The following is a 15,258-nucleotide window of genomic DNA, read 5'->3' as shown; positions in this document are numbered from 1 at the left end:
CAGGTCAACATTTAGGAAATTCTTCAGGACGATACTGGAGCATTTATTTTATCCCTTCTGATTCTCTGCAACCCTCCATCCCTATGATCTTTGGGAGGACCATTGATGATACCCTCTGGATGAGACTTCAACTTAGTGGCCCAGTGTGGGACTGAGAAGCTCCCTGCTTCTACTCTCTGCTCACTCCTCCTGTCCAATCAATCCTCACCACATCTTTCTCCCTTCCAAACTGTCAACTCTTTCAAAGACAAGGATTGGCCTTCTTACCCTCTAATGGGAGCTCCCAGAGCCTAGCAAAGGGCCTGCCACATGGTAGAACTTAGCTCAAAAAGTACATAAATATGATCTGGACCCCAATTACATTTGCAGCAGGTCCTGCCTTCTCAACACCCATACCTCAAATTCACACCATCTGCTCCTGTCTCATCAAATTATTATCCATCTCTTGAATACATCATGCATTCCCACATATCCATGCCTTCCTACATACTTGTCTTTCCATCGTCTGCCTTCTGCATGAAATGGGCCAAACCCCATAAAAGGAGAATATTATAGAGCAGAGGTCATCAAAATATGGCCTGTGACTCTGGCCCACTGCCTGTTTTTGGCAACAACAATTCATTAGAATACATCCATGCCTATTTGCTTTCATGTTGTCTGTGATACTCTGTGCTCCAGCAGCAAAGTGAAGTAGTTACTCAAGATGATGTGTGACCTGTTGAGTCCTAAATATCCACTTCCTGGCCCTTTTGCAGAAAAAATTGCTAACCCTCATTTTAGAGGCAGAAGCATGGTCTGCAGAGTGAGACAGACTTCCATCTGAATCCCTATTCTGCCGGGATTCATTAAATAATGGTGGGAAATTTTCTGCACTCCTTGGAATTATGGTTATTTCTCTATAAAAAGGAAATAATAGAATATATTTTATGGGATTATTATAAAGACAGGATAAAATAATACGTGAAAAAGGGTATATACACACGACAAATATTTTCTCCTCTCTCCTTTTTTCTCCTTCCTCTATATATCAGTCAGCTCAGGCTGCATAACAAAGTGCCACCAACTGAGGAGTTTAAACATGGGGATTTATTTCTCTCAGTCTGGAGGCTGGATGTCCAAAATTAAGTCACCAGCATGGTCAGGTGAGGACACTTTTTCTTGATTCATAGACAGCTGACTTCTCAATGTATCCTCACAGGGTGGAGTGAGAAAGCTCTGGGAAAGGCATTAATTCCATCCATAGGGCTCCACCCTTCTGACCTAATCAGTACCCTCCAAAGACCCCACATCCTAATACCATCAGTTCAGGCATTAGGCATTCTATAGTGTGGGAGAAACCTAGGTCCCAAAGGAGGCAGAAAGATACCCTGGAGAATAGTGAGATCAACATCAGACTATATCAGGAGCAGAAATGTACTTATTCTTCTTGAGCCATTGAGATTTTTCAGGGTTCATTTGTTACTGCAGCAAAAGTATAGCCTCTCCTTTCTTTACATCCTTATCACAGCCAAAACAGACCCAAAAACTCAGCTAAATTCCATTTTCTAAGTACTCTATTCTTTGAGCATACGTATTGGCAAATTATAGTGGGCACATGGGTCATACCAAAAGTTGGCAATCCAACAAAATGGGAAAGATAGCAAATCTCTATACAGAAGCAAAATGGCATACCTGTCACAAGGAAGTGACAAAAGTACCCTTAGCAGCCTCTGGCAGTGGTGTGAACTAGATAGATCAAAAAATCAACCACTGCAAAATAACTAAAAATGCTGGATTTTTTTTTTCAAATGTCTTTTTACATATACTGCCTAGTAGTCTGTAAAGTAAGAAAATGCTTGAAATTCAAAAACTGAAATGAGAGCAGAAATCCAGGGGTATAGCAGAATGCTGAGTCCAGCAGCTATCAAGTCTGTGGTCAGGTTCAATCCCCCCGAAATTGCACATAGTGGCCACACAGGGGAAAGAAGACAATGAGGGTCTGCACCAGGATAAGAACTCTCCCCTTGCAGAAGATGAAGGGGTAAGCTTCCTTCTTAGAAGGAAGGTTGTGAAGGTGGTGGGTATTCTTTCTCAATCTCCATTGAAAATTCTCAGTCCCAATTGTATAATCACAGAGGTCTGAGAACTGAATTTATTCTATTTGATTTTTATAAGCCCAATTTGAGAATTTAATTTAAAGTGGTCATGAATTGGTAGTGCCTCCAAGTGAAAGGCCAATGTCCACAAGAAAACTGATGCAAATATGCATTCTCTGAACATACCCTCAAAGAGCTATCATACATATGTATTTCAGTAAATGAGTTTATAACAAAAGTCACAAAACTTATGAAAAAAATATGAAATTCAACAGCAAAAATTATAGGATCGGAGCCACAGTGAGATCTCTGCTCTACATAGAGAATGTCCTATAAGAATGTCTCACATTCCTATACATGATCCCAGGGGACAGGGAGGAGGCCCAGTCCAAGAACCGAGTGTGAGGGTTGAAAAGGAAGTGCTCACAAATTGCCCAGAAGTCTGGAGTGATGCCCCTAGTAGTAGTGGGGGTGTCCCTTGTTGTGGAAAAAAAGGAAGGGATTGGAGGGTCACAGCAGTGTCTGGAGGAATGGCCCCACAGCAAAGGAGGCAGAGTTCAAACACAGGATCACAGAATACACAAAGCTGGTCAGGGAGGCCAACATCTGCCCTCAACCCTTGTCATGGGTCTGTTCCCAGGTGTGTGAGCTTCTCCAACTGGCAATGCTCTGGCACATCCTCCTCTGTGTCAACAAAATAGGGGGATATGGAAATTCAGCTCATCAGCAACATGATGAAAATGAATGAAGACTGACAAGCTCAGTCAGCTCAGGCTGCCATAGCAAAATAACTAAGGCTAGATGGCTTATGAACAACAGAAATTTCTTTCTCACAGCTCTTGAAGCTGGAAGTTCAAGATCAAAGCCAGGTTCTGGTAAGATCTCTTTTTCAGATTGTGGACAGCTGACTTATTCCTCACATGGTGGCATGAGACAAAAGAGATTTTGGGAGTCCCTTTCATGAGGGTACTAGTCCATTTCCTGACACCTCCACCCTCAGGATCTTATTACCTCCCAAAGTCCCCACTTCCAAATATCATCGCATTGAGGCTTATGAACCGAGTGTGAGGGTTGAAAAGGAAGTGCTCACAAATTGCCCAGAAGTCTGGAGTGATGCCCCTAGTAGTAGTGGGGGTGTCCCCTGTTGTGGAAAAAAAGGAAGGGATTGGAGGGTCACAGCAGTGTCTGGAGGAATGGCCCCACAGCAAAGGAGGCAGAGCATTGCCAGTTGGAGTGTGTATATGGGGAGATGCAACCATTCAGTCCAAAACACTATTGTATTTGACTTTGAGTAGAATGTAAACTCAGAACTGTGACAGAAATAAAGTGAAGGATGAAAAAGAATTAGCCACACTCTGTCAAAATAAAAAGGCAGAGGGAAGAGACAAAGATATCTGAGTTCAGAAGGCGCTAAGATCGGGAGTAAATAGCCAGCTTCACAAAATTACCCCTTTCAGTTTCAATCTTTTAATCTTCTCCAGCCATGGACAAGGCTCTTACGACGTAGACAAGGGCTCAGATGGCACAAGAATAATGAAGGTGAAATATTATTATATTTAATACTATAATGTCATTAATGCAACTGCAGCCAGAGATCAAGGAGTTTTCAAATTAATTATTTTTGTTCCGACACACACCATGAAATGGGCTTTCTAAATCAGAATGACATTTCCCAACCTTTCCTTTATTAAGATAATTCTATTTTATTTCTTGGCTCTTTGCAGCCTAGGCAAGTTTTATAAATATTTAAGAGAAAAATTAGGCTGGAAAATGCTGGATAATGCATGAATAGCAACCAGTTGACTGAGATAGAGGTGCCCTGAGAACTCTCTTTAGAATCTCCCTGCCTTTAGTACACAAATTCTGCAAATCTATACTGTCCTTCCCCTTTGGGGAAAGATTAGCAGTCCCCATAAGTACACTAAGTGCTCGGATAGCCTTCTTGATTTGCATTTTCCATTTTAATGCAAGTGTAAGGAGGGAAAGTCACTGCTTAAATATGCTCCTTAAGTCCCCCCTGAAATGAGTTTTTATGGTCAGCAGTAAAAATTAGGCAAAATATTGATAACTTGCCTAGTAACGGTCTCTCCAGGGTGGGCCTCTAATTGCTCGAATGACTGATCATCTGCTGAAACCTCTTTCACCCCTCGTTTTGGTCTCCAAAGGAATTTAAGTGCGCACAAAGACCACGTGCCTTGGAAATATTGGAGGATCTTGTCACTCATCCACACAGAGCAGGCAGGGGGATGCATCCATGATGCAGGTGACAGCCCCCTTGGTGGCTGGCAGAGCAATTTGCAGGACCTCCAGCATTATCCCCGCCCCTCCACCTCTTACCCCCACACTGAGGCACTTCTGCTCTCCCTGCAGGCAGGCAGCTTCTTCAAAGGAAGCGCTTTCTGAGAAACGCCTACCTACAGTTGGTGTGTCACCATTGACTAATTGCCAGGATAATCACTTCCAACCATTTACCTTCTGAAAGCATCACTCTTGACTTGATCGCTTAATTCTCAAAAATGCCTTCAACTGACGGGAAAGTGTGCTATTTTACTTGCAAAGCTGATTGCAAATTATTTTCTGATTGCAGGTTTATTTTGTTTGTGACAAAATGTTTCCCGCTAATTGCTAACATAATGTTGTAGGAACTGGCAGTTGAACACCTAATTTATTAACCCGCTGTAGTTTCTCCCTAATCCCTGCTTTCATCCTTTTATTTATTTTAAACACCTATTTACAGAATCATTAATCCTCATCAATATTGTCTGGAGTCCTTGAACTATCAGAGCTGTTTCTGCACAGAAAACCATACAGTCAATGAAAGTCAACACCCAACAACCCGCCTTGCTCACCGAGCTTTCCTTCCGGGGACTGACCTTGAAAAGAAAAGTCCTCTCAGTTTGATCGGTGATGGACAATGGAAAGCAATAGAAGTGAATCTTGTTGATCAATAAAGAACTGTTTGTTCTTCTTTTGCCTCCAGCCAGCCAGAAAATTTATGGTTTCCAGAGTCTTTTTTTTTTTTTTTTTAATGGCTACAGGTAGACAGAGCAGTAAGACTCTTACAACAATATCCATAGCTAGATGGCATGCTTTAAAGATATTTTGACCTCATATTAAACAGACGTAAAATTAGTACAGACTCATCAGACCAAGAAACACGGGTGACAGAAGTGACCTGGTACAACTCACTTATTTTACATGTGAGGAAATTGAGGCCCAGGGCAGTTTGAGCAATTTGATGGGGAAGTCCTGTGTTAATTAGGACTGAGTTAAAATTGACAAAGGGAAGCCCACTGCAGCTCAGTTGAGTTTAACTTCCATCCTCAAGATTTCCTCTGGGCTATTTTGCATTTGAGATGGAAGGAACAAGTTGCACCTAAATGTTTATTTTCCTAGGGTCATGTGCACAATTACAGAAGATAACTGACTTTTCCTGAACACTCAGCATGGAGATGGTTTTATTCCTTTAAATGCTACTGAAGGTTAAAGGATATAATATCTGAACCCAAAGACCTATCTTGGAGACTGTCTTTTATGGAACTATCTTGACAAATGTCAGTCTATGCCAAGCACCAGAGAACCTTCTCAACACTGTCTGCCCCACCCCACACCAGCAGCCCAGCAGAGAGAAAGAGCTCAGATGTTTGGCTAAATAAATGAGCCTACAGCAACTTCTCTGGGTTTTGTTAGGAATAAGTAATTCTCAAGAAAGGATTTTTATCTGACTCTAATTTTCCTAGCTTTGCGTGGCCAAAGTTCATGTCAAATTGACCTTAATTCGTTCACCTTCTTGGATATGCTTCAAGCTCAGGTGTATTAACTCTCCCTTCCTGGTGGGTTCCTGTGTTCATTTTCAAAGCCATTTTCTGGGTCTGGCAGGAAAATGCCTATAATTACCCTTAATGTACTCTTTGAGTAAAGATATGCAGGTTGAGAGCCAAAATAGAAGGTTAACTACAAACTGTGCAGTAATGCAATTACCTCCCAATTATCCCTTTCAACACCAAGGGAATGAATAGGAGACATAAGCCCAACTCTGTAGTAGAGCCTCTGGATATTGGAGATGGGATGGAGGTAGGGAGGGGCAGAAGGAGAGAGAGAGAAATAAATAAGACTGCTGTGTGTAGTGAATGCCAGGGAATTGTGGTGACACCTAACTGGAGTTTTTCCTATTGGTATTAGATTTCTTTCAAATTCTTCTGTTTGGTGTACTCTGGAGAGGTGGTTTGGGTTGGCTGACTATCCCATATCTATGTGATTAAGCCTCTCTACTCAGCAATAGTCCAGGGCAAAAGTCTCTTTATAGGAGGGTGCATTCACCCCAGAAATACATATTGGGGGTTTGCTAAGACTTCTGAGATGAGCAGTTCATCAGACATTAGCCAGTCATTAATTCTTGGCTGGGATGAATAGGATACATATCCTGTCCAAGTTGGGCTAAACCATAAAACAGGGGAGTCCTGTCCTGGGTGTTTAGTCAAAGCGACCTAATTTAAAAGCCAAGAGGAAGGATCCCGGTACAGAGAGAGATGAGGGAAAGCGGTTCAGAACTTAGCCCGTCCAGAGAACACTAACCTTCAGCAACTGCATCCCACTGATGTCACCCGTGAGATCAACTAGTCTTCTTATTAACAAGGACTTTATTATATGGGCAGCGGCAGCAAGCAAACCAATATTCAACACGTATCTTTAACTTCTTAAATTTCCCCTTGTTTTTTTAATCCAGTTCAGAGAGCTCGTTTTCATTCTAATTATATCTTCTGTGATCATATTGGCTGCTATGGTTCCCTACTGCTTTGTAATAAGCCATCCCAAAACTTCGTGGCTTCAAACAGCAACTTATCGTTGTTCCTCATGGTTCTGCAGGTGAACCAGGATCAAATGAGTGATTCTCTCTCAGAGCGTCCCATGTGGATAGCAACTGACAGTACAGTCATCTGAAAGCTCACCTAGATGCAATGTCTAAGGTGGTTTGGTCATGCACCTGGCAGTTAACGCTGACTGCCGCATAGGAGCGTAGTGGGGGCTGTTGACCTGGGCACCTATGTGTGACCACTCCATTTAGCTTGGGCTTATCGCAGCCTGGCAACATGTTTTGAGAGAGAATGTCCCAAGGACAAACATTTCTAAAGATCCAGGGAAAAGCACAAGGTTCCTGGTCACCTATCCTCGGAAATTTCTATAACATTGTTTCATCACTTGCTATTGGTCAAATGAGTCACCAAGGCCAGCCCGGATTTAAGAGGAGGAAAAGTGGGCTCTAGCCCACTTACTTATAGAGAGGAAAAGAATCAATAGTGGTCACCTTCAGACTGCCTACCACATTAGCAAGAACTCAACTTTAGCCAAAACCGTTTTTGGCTCAGTGGATAGAGCGTCGGCCTGCAGACTGAAAGGTCCCATGTTTGATTCTGGTCAATGGTATGTATCTTGGTTGTGGACACATCCCCAGTAGGGGGTGTGCAAGAGGCAACTGATCGATGATTCTCTCTCATCGATGTTTCTAACTCTCTATCCCTCTCTCTTCCTCTCTGAATAAAATCAATAAAATATATATATTTTTAAAAGAACTCAACTTGATGTCATCTGAAAATCTGACATGAACCCCTTTTTCATTCAGTGCTATCACTGAGAAAAAAATCATGAACAGTGCAGGACCAAGGGAGTCCTCCTTTTAGGCCAAGGTTTCTCAAGTTAATTTTAATATAGTATTAATGGAATTAGGTTCACCTATGAATCACAGAGTAACCCTGGCTTTCTCGCACAATAGCAGTTGATTACATGTGTAAAATCTGTCCAATGGGGAAATGCCCTGGGCATGTTTTTATAGGCTCTGTCTGCCTCACAGAGTCCTCAAGGACCCTGTACTCTCTACTTCAACATTTGGCCGTCCTTGGGTCATGACCCTCATTTTCTAAGTCCAAGATCATTTGGCACGGGCCAAGCAGTAGAATAAAAGTAGGGATGAAGAAAAGAAGGAGCCAAGGACTAAGCTTCTCTTAAACTAAGCTCCTAGAATCTTCCATCTGACACTTCTGCTCACATCCCATTGGCCAAACCCTACTCATATTGTCAGACCATATGTGTAGGGTTTGGCCAATGGGATGTGAGGAGATAGGGTCAGGAGAGCCAGGAAACCAAACCTTCCTTCTGGACCACCATTTCTCCTGTTAAAAATCCAGAGTTTAGATTCTAAAGGAAGTATGATTGTCTATAAGGGAGTCCACTATAGTCCCTCTAATTACCCTTTGGGTAAAATCATCCCCTTTTGAGCAATCACACACCTGCTGTTCTCTCCAAGATACTGAGACAGCCCCTGAAGAGAGCCGCTCCCCCTTCCTTGAGAATCTCTGCTCTTCCTGTGTCTCTAGCCAAGAGGTTTTGGTGGAACTTTACTATCTATAGTTTTTATTAAGGAAGTAATAAGCACTTTGTGTTTTCAGTCATAAAAATGCTATTGTGATACTTAATGTATACTTGTTCAAATATTCCCCCTCTCAGATATTCTCATTAACTTGACTGCTGTTCCCAATACACACAATTTTCTGATTGAGAATCATCCTTTCAGGCCAAATCGAGCAATAGACTTCATGCTGGGTGCCAACACAGATTGGAAGTGGTTCCCTAGAGAACTGCTAGGCTGAAATTCATACCTTGGATTCATGTGTAATGTCCAGTTTGTCCCTCTAGGAGGGTCTCCCTATTGAACCCCAATTAAAAGGTCTAAGATATAACATTTACCTCCCACTGTCCATTTCTCCCCTGTCTCCTATCAACCCATGTTTATCAAGCCCCATTGCCATTTTGCATCAGACTTTTGGCCACTGTTTTAGGAGGTCAGCCCCACAACCCAGTCAATTTCCCAGTTTCTACCCTACCCGATCTCCAAGCTTCCTCTTCATCATCTCCTGAGAAGCTGAGGTCCTAGCATGCCTTTCACCTCAACAGCCAGGAGTGAGGGCATCTAAGGCTAGGTAGATAATGATAATTAAAACAGAAATCTTGAAAAGCAAGTTATTTGTGGTTAAAACTTTCCAAATCTCATCGGAGAGAGGGCTGACAATGGATGGGAGCAGGATGATTTCTCAAGATCAGCAATTGACTGCCGAAACTGATTTGGCTCTGTGGATAGAGCGTCGGCCTGCAGACTGAAGGGTCCCGGGTTTGATTCTGGTCAAAGGCATGTCCCTTGGTTGCGGGCGCGACCCCGGTGGGGGGGTGTGCAGGAAGCAGCTAAATCGATGTTTCTGGCTTTCTATATCTCTCTCTTTCTCTCTGTAAAAAAATCAATAAAATATTTTTTTAATTTAAAAAAAAAAGATCAGCAATTGACAAATGGGAAGTGAATGCAAACTGGAGCCAAATAAGAATCTTGGGAAATTACATCAATTTTCAGGAGCCAGACAAGAGACAAAACTGCCAGTGAGTAGCCAGATGAGTGCCTGACAAAATAGGAGGTAGGAGTGAAGGTGGGAACAAAGAAAAGAGTCCAGGACAACAGAAATGAGCAGGACTGGATATCCAAAATGTCACCATAACCTGGCATAAATGCCTGACAAGGGGGACAATCAGCCTGGCAGGGTTAAGAGAACACTGCAATCAGAAGAGAAACTACTCAGTTGGGGGGTCTGAAGGAGGAAGAGAGGGGATGGGCTTACTCTGAGCAGGTCTTGACTAACTTTGAAGAGACCAGACAGCCAGCAGCCACTTCACATGGAAAGCTGCCCGGGCTCCATCAAGCGCTTCCCAAGCACAGCCCTGGGAAGCGAGGGCTGCGGCTGTAACAAAGCCAGCTGTGCCCCAGATAAGCCTTTTGTAAGGCCGGTTGCTCCATTTTGTTTCACATAATTTATTGCTCAGTGCATATCGATAATATGATTGTCGGCCCAGCAGACATTTTCCATTTTAATAGTTCACATGAGATACCACATTATTGATCCTACACCACTAAATAAAAAACTCATTTGTTAGGGAGCACAGAATGGCTTTTAATGGACACAGCCAAACACCTGCTCCTAGTTAGGGAAGAAAAATAACCATCCTGCCGTATGGATATCTGGATGTGGCATCAAAATGCTCCATTTAAGGGACTAGTGGGGCTCTCAGAAAACAGGGAGTATCTTCTCCAAATGTCCAAATGCTGATATTCTCATTGATCATAAGAAAAGCTGCCATTGACTAGGTATCTACTATGTGCCAAGCCTTTTGATTATCTGTACCTTATGCAGCCCTCACAGCAATCCTGCAAATGCATGAACTGCTACACTAACAGGATGCTCTGGAAAGCTAGGCACAAAATATACCAGCAAATGGGGCAAGTCATCAGGGGTGTCTGTTCCTCACTTAGCAGAAGTCTGATGGTAGCTGCACCCACGCTGGCACCGCTGCTCATTGATTTCAGGTCTTGAGCGTCCTCTCTACTTTTCCCACAGAACCACAAGAAAGCTGCCAAACAAGCAACCAACAATGTCTGTCACTTTCAGATGAGGACATCAAAGGGACCACGAGTGACTTAACTGACTCAATCTATATTTCATGACTAAAAGGGAACAGAGAAGACAGAATCTTTATCTGCATGGTTTCAAGATGAGTTTTCTTGCCATGCACACCACCATTGCTTTAGCAATTACACCATATTATGGGCTGAATTGTGTCCCGACCACCAAAATTCACATGTTGAGGTCCTGACTCTCAGTACCTCAGATGAAACTGTAATTGGAGATAACTCTTCAAAGAGGTAATTAAGTTAAAATGAGGTCATTAGGATGGGCTCTTAGCCAATCTGACTGATATCCTTATAAGAAAAGATCAGGCCGAGACCGGTTTGGCTCAATGGATAGAGCGTCGGCTTGGGGACTGAAGGGTCCCGGGTTCGAATCCGGTCAAGGGCATGTACCTTGGTTGCGGGCATATCCCCAGTAGGAGGTGTGCAAGAGGCAGCTGATCGATGACTCTCTCTCATCGATGTTTCTAACTCTATCTCTCTCCCTTCCTCTCTGTACAAAATCAATAAAATATATTTAATAAAAAAAAAAAGATCAGTACACAAGTATACCCAGAGGGAAGGCCATGTGTGAACAGGGGGAAAAGATGGCTGTCTACAAGCCAAGGAGAGAGGCCTTAGAAAGAACCATCCCTGTTAACTCCTTGACCTTGGACTTCAAGCCTCCAGAATTATGAGAAACGAATTTTTTGTTTATCTGCTTAATCTCTTCTCTCTTCAGGAATTTCCCTCTCCCACTGAATATGTGAGTTTTTTCTTCAGTCACTAATTAATATTTAATTGAGGTATAATCTATATATATATAAAGCTAAGCAACAAGCTGACTGGCCAGTAGCTATGATATGCACTGACCACCAAAGGGCAGATGCTCAATGCAGGAGCTGCCGACAGCAACTTTGCAGAGTCCTCTTACACTGTGGGACCCCTCAGGAGATGTCAGACTGCCAGTTTTGGCCTGATCCCCATAGGCCAAACCAAGGGACCCCACCTGCTGGAGGGACCCCACTCACTCTGCAGACACCCTTTGAGCCAAGGCACCACCCAGGTGTAGCCAGCCAGGGAGGGACCTCGGGAGCTTGGCTTCAGGATGTGTCCTGCCGTCTGACCAGGTCCCACTTCACCAGTCACCTTCTCATAAATTTCCTTTCAATGTGAATATGTGCACTGATTCTCTAGTCCTATATAATAAAAGTGTAATATGCAAATCAACCTAATGGTGAAACAGTGGACGACCATCTGGACAACTATCCTGATGACAATCCAGGACCACACTATGACACTCACTGGTGCCAGGCGGGTGTGATGCAATTGGTCAGGGGACCAGCCATCCCCCCATGATCTCCCACAGGCCACCGACCAGCGGGCTGTGGCTGGTGGGCGGAGCCTCCCTTTGCAAGGGAAGCCCGGGTCCCGGGTGCTGGAGGGAAGCCAGTGCAGGCAGCTGGGGGAAAGAAGGCCTACTCTTGCATGAATTTTGTGCATCAGGCCTCTAGTTTATATATAATGAGGTGCACCTATTAAAATTGTACAATTTGATCAATTTTGACATGGATACACTTGTGAAACCATCACCACCTTCAACAAAATGAACATATCATCCACCCCAGAAGTTTCTTTGTGCCCTTTTGTTGTCCCTCTTCCTGCCCCCGTCCCTACCCCAGACAACCATAGAGTTTATTAGCCAAAACATCCAATAAAGTGTTCGTTCTTTTATTTTTATTTTTGTCTGACTTCTTTCACTCGACATACTTATTTTGAAATTCATCCATGTTGTTGCTTGTGTCAATAGTTCACTCCTTTTTATTGTTGGTTAGCATTTCATTGTATCGATATAGCACAGTTTGCCCATTCACCTGTGGGTGAACACTTAGGTTGTTTCTAGTTTTTGCCTATTATAATTGAAACTACATAAACATTCATGTACAAGTCGTTACATGAAAAAATGTATTTTTCTTCTCTTCAATAGCTATCTGGGAATGTACTATTTAGATTATATTGTAGGTATGTGTCTGACTTCTGAAAAAACTATCAAACTATTTTCCAAACTGACTGTATCATTTTACGTTCTCAGCAGCCAGGTATGACAATGAATTATCTGGTTCTTCCTCAATATTTAGTCAGTCTTTAATTCTTTAGCCATTCGAATAGGTGTGTCTCTTTGTTACTTTGATTTGCATTTCCTTAGAGATGAATGACATTGAGCATTTTTCATGTGCTTATTTCCTATCCATACATCTTCTTTGATCAAGTGTCTATTCTGGACACAAGTCTATTATCAAATATATTTTCTCCAGTCTGTGGCTTATCTTTTCATTCTCTTAACAGTGTTTTTGAAAGACCAAAAGTTTTTTGACATTGATGAACTTCAATTTGGGATTTTTATTTTTACAAATTATACTTATAATTTTGTATCTAAAAACTCGCTGCATAATCCAAGGTCAAATATGACCCATGTAAGTCTTCCCTCCCTTCATGCCCTTCACTACCTGACAAGCCTGAGAGCATCTTCCCAAAATCCAGGCATGAGACACAGCCTTTTGAGTTCAGATGAGAACGTGATGTTGGTGTCCCACCCCTTCCCCTTTAAGGATGTTTTTTCTCACCCAAGGACACAGGCAGCATTAGAAGTAGACAACCAATACAGGTGAGTCAGGAAAGACTTTCTGAGAAAATGCCTGTTTTTCTCTTTAGGGCAGTGGTCGGCAAACTCATTAGTCAACAGAGCCAAATATCAACAGTACAACGATTGAAATTTCTTTTGAGAGCCACATTTTTAAACTTAAACTTCTTCTAACACCACTTCTTCAAAATAGACTCATCCAGGCCATGGTATTTTGTGGAAGAGCCAGACTCAAGGGGCCAAAGAGCCGCACGTGGTTCGTGAGCTGCAGTTTGCCGATCACAGGTCTGAGGTACAGCCACATAGGCTCTATCTCACCCTGCACACACCCTTGAGGTGCTCTCACTCTGGACTTTGTTTCTCTTCCTCTGTGTTCTTATTTGGGGAAAAGCAGCATGAGTTTATGAAAACTAGAGTGATAGGCAAGATATATGTGTGCCTGTTTAGGCATTTGTATATATTAATATTAATAATCATAAAAATAATAATAATAATAATATAGATAAAACAATTGTAAAAGATCATCTAAGGAATACTGCAGAGTACTGGGTCTTTTACATACTTCATCTCACATGCTTTTTTTCTAATACTTTTATGCTTTCATATTTTACTAATAAGCCTTTGATCTAGTTGGAATGTACCCTGTTATAGATACACCTTTTTTTCTTTTTTCCAGATGGCCCAACCCAGTTTATGAGTTGATCGGTGATTTGTTCCCTCGATTTGAAATCCCTCCTTCACCATTTACTAAATCCTTTCATGTGTTTGGATCTACTTCAGAAATTTTTATCCTGTTCTATTGATCTGCCTAACTATCCATATGTAAGCATCTTACTGTTTTTATTGCAAAAGCTTTATAAAGATTTAATATCTGCCTACTCTCCCCAACACTCTTTATTTTCAAAAGTTTTCAGTATAGTTATTATTATTTAAACTTCCACTTGAACTTTAATATCATCTCACCTATTTCCCAAATGGGAATCATTTAAAAATACTATAGATGTCCATACTCTATGCCACACCTACAAAAAGGAGTCTGTGTTTTTAACAAATGACCCAGGCACCAGTCAGCCGACCAGCATATGGAAACCAAAGCTAGGGGAAGTTAATGTTCAAAACAGCCAAGTGGCATTGCAACTAACCAGGGCATAGCCTGAGAGGTACATGTGGAGTCTGGCAAGGGCTCTCTGGCAACTGGTGACTCAATGCGTTTACACTTGATACATTAATAGACAAAAGAATGAACACAGAGAACTTGCACTTCTAATGGAAAGGGCCTTTAGAAAGATGTGTGGGAGGCTCCTGCCAATTCAGACCCCACTACAAGAGAGCCCTGCCAAGCAGAGAGGAGTGGGAGAAAAGGTGCCTTCATCGAAGGGACCAGCAGTCAAGAGAAGGAACTCCAAGTGGTGGACAGTGACACACAAATGACACACAAGCCTAGAGATAACACCACTGGTCTTGCATGTGCCCACGTTACTGAGGCAGGTGCCACCGCTTCAGATTTGGGTGGAAGTGAAGGAAGAGTTAAAGGAGCAATGAAAAGTGAAAAGTCCCTGCAAGGCCTAATCAATGACAGCCAGGTCTGGTCTCCAGAAGAAGGAAGTCAGGGGCAGAGGTGTCAGTCCTTCTAGGACAAGTGGCTCCTGCGGCTTGGAAGGAAGTATTCATCCAGCAGTGCACGCGGGACTGCTCCACACAGCTGGTTTGGGGAAGGCTCTCAGCATAAGGGAGATCTCTCTCTCTCTCTCTCTCTCTCTCTCTCTCTCTCTCTCTCTCTCTCTCTCTCTCTCTCTCTCTCTCTCTCTCTCTCCATATATATATATAAGACTCAGAGCCAGGGACCCTGCTCATGGTTGGAGAATTGTTATCAAATCAGAGAGTGAGGAGCAGAGTTCTGGGCTCCCACCAGCCTATGAGAACCTCTCTCAGCACTTTCTGGAATTGACCTGCAGACACGTATCATTTATTCTGGCACTATATATCTTTTTTCTCTCTCCTCATGTTTCTGCCTCTACTTATAGAGATAATAAAATTCCTGCCCAACTTCTTATCTGCAC

The sequence above is a fragment of the Pipistrellus kuhlii genome, unplaced genomic scaffold, assembly GCF_014108245.1.
Source record: "Pipistrellus kuhlii isolate mPipKuh1 unplaced genomic scaffold, mPipKuh1.p scaffold_m20_p_4, whole genome shotgun sequence".
Classification (NCBI taxonomy): domain Eukaryota; kingdom Metazoa; phylum Chordata; class Mammalia; order Chiroptera; family Vespertilionidae; genus Pipistrellus; species Pipistrellus kuhlii.
This window is presented reverse-complemented; position numbering follows the sequence as displayed.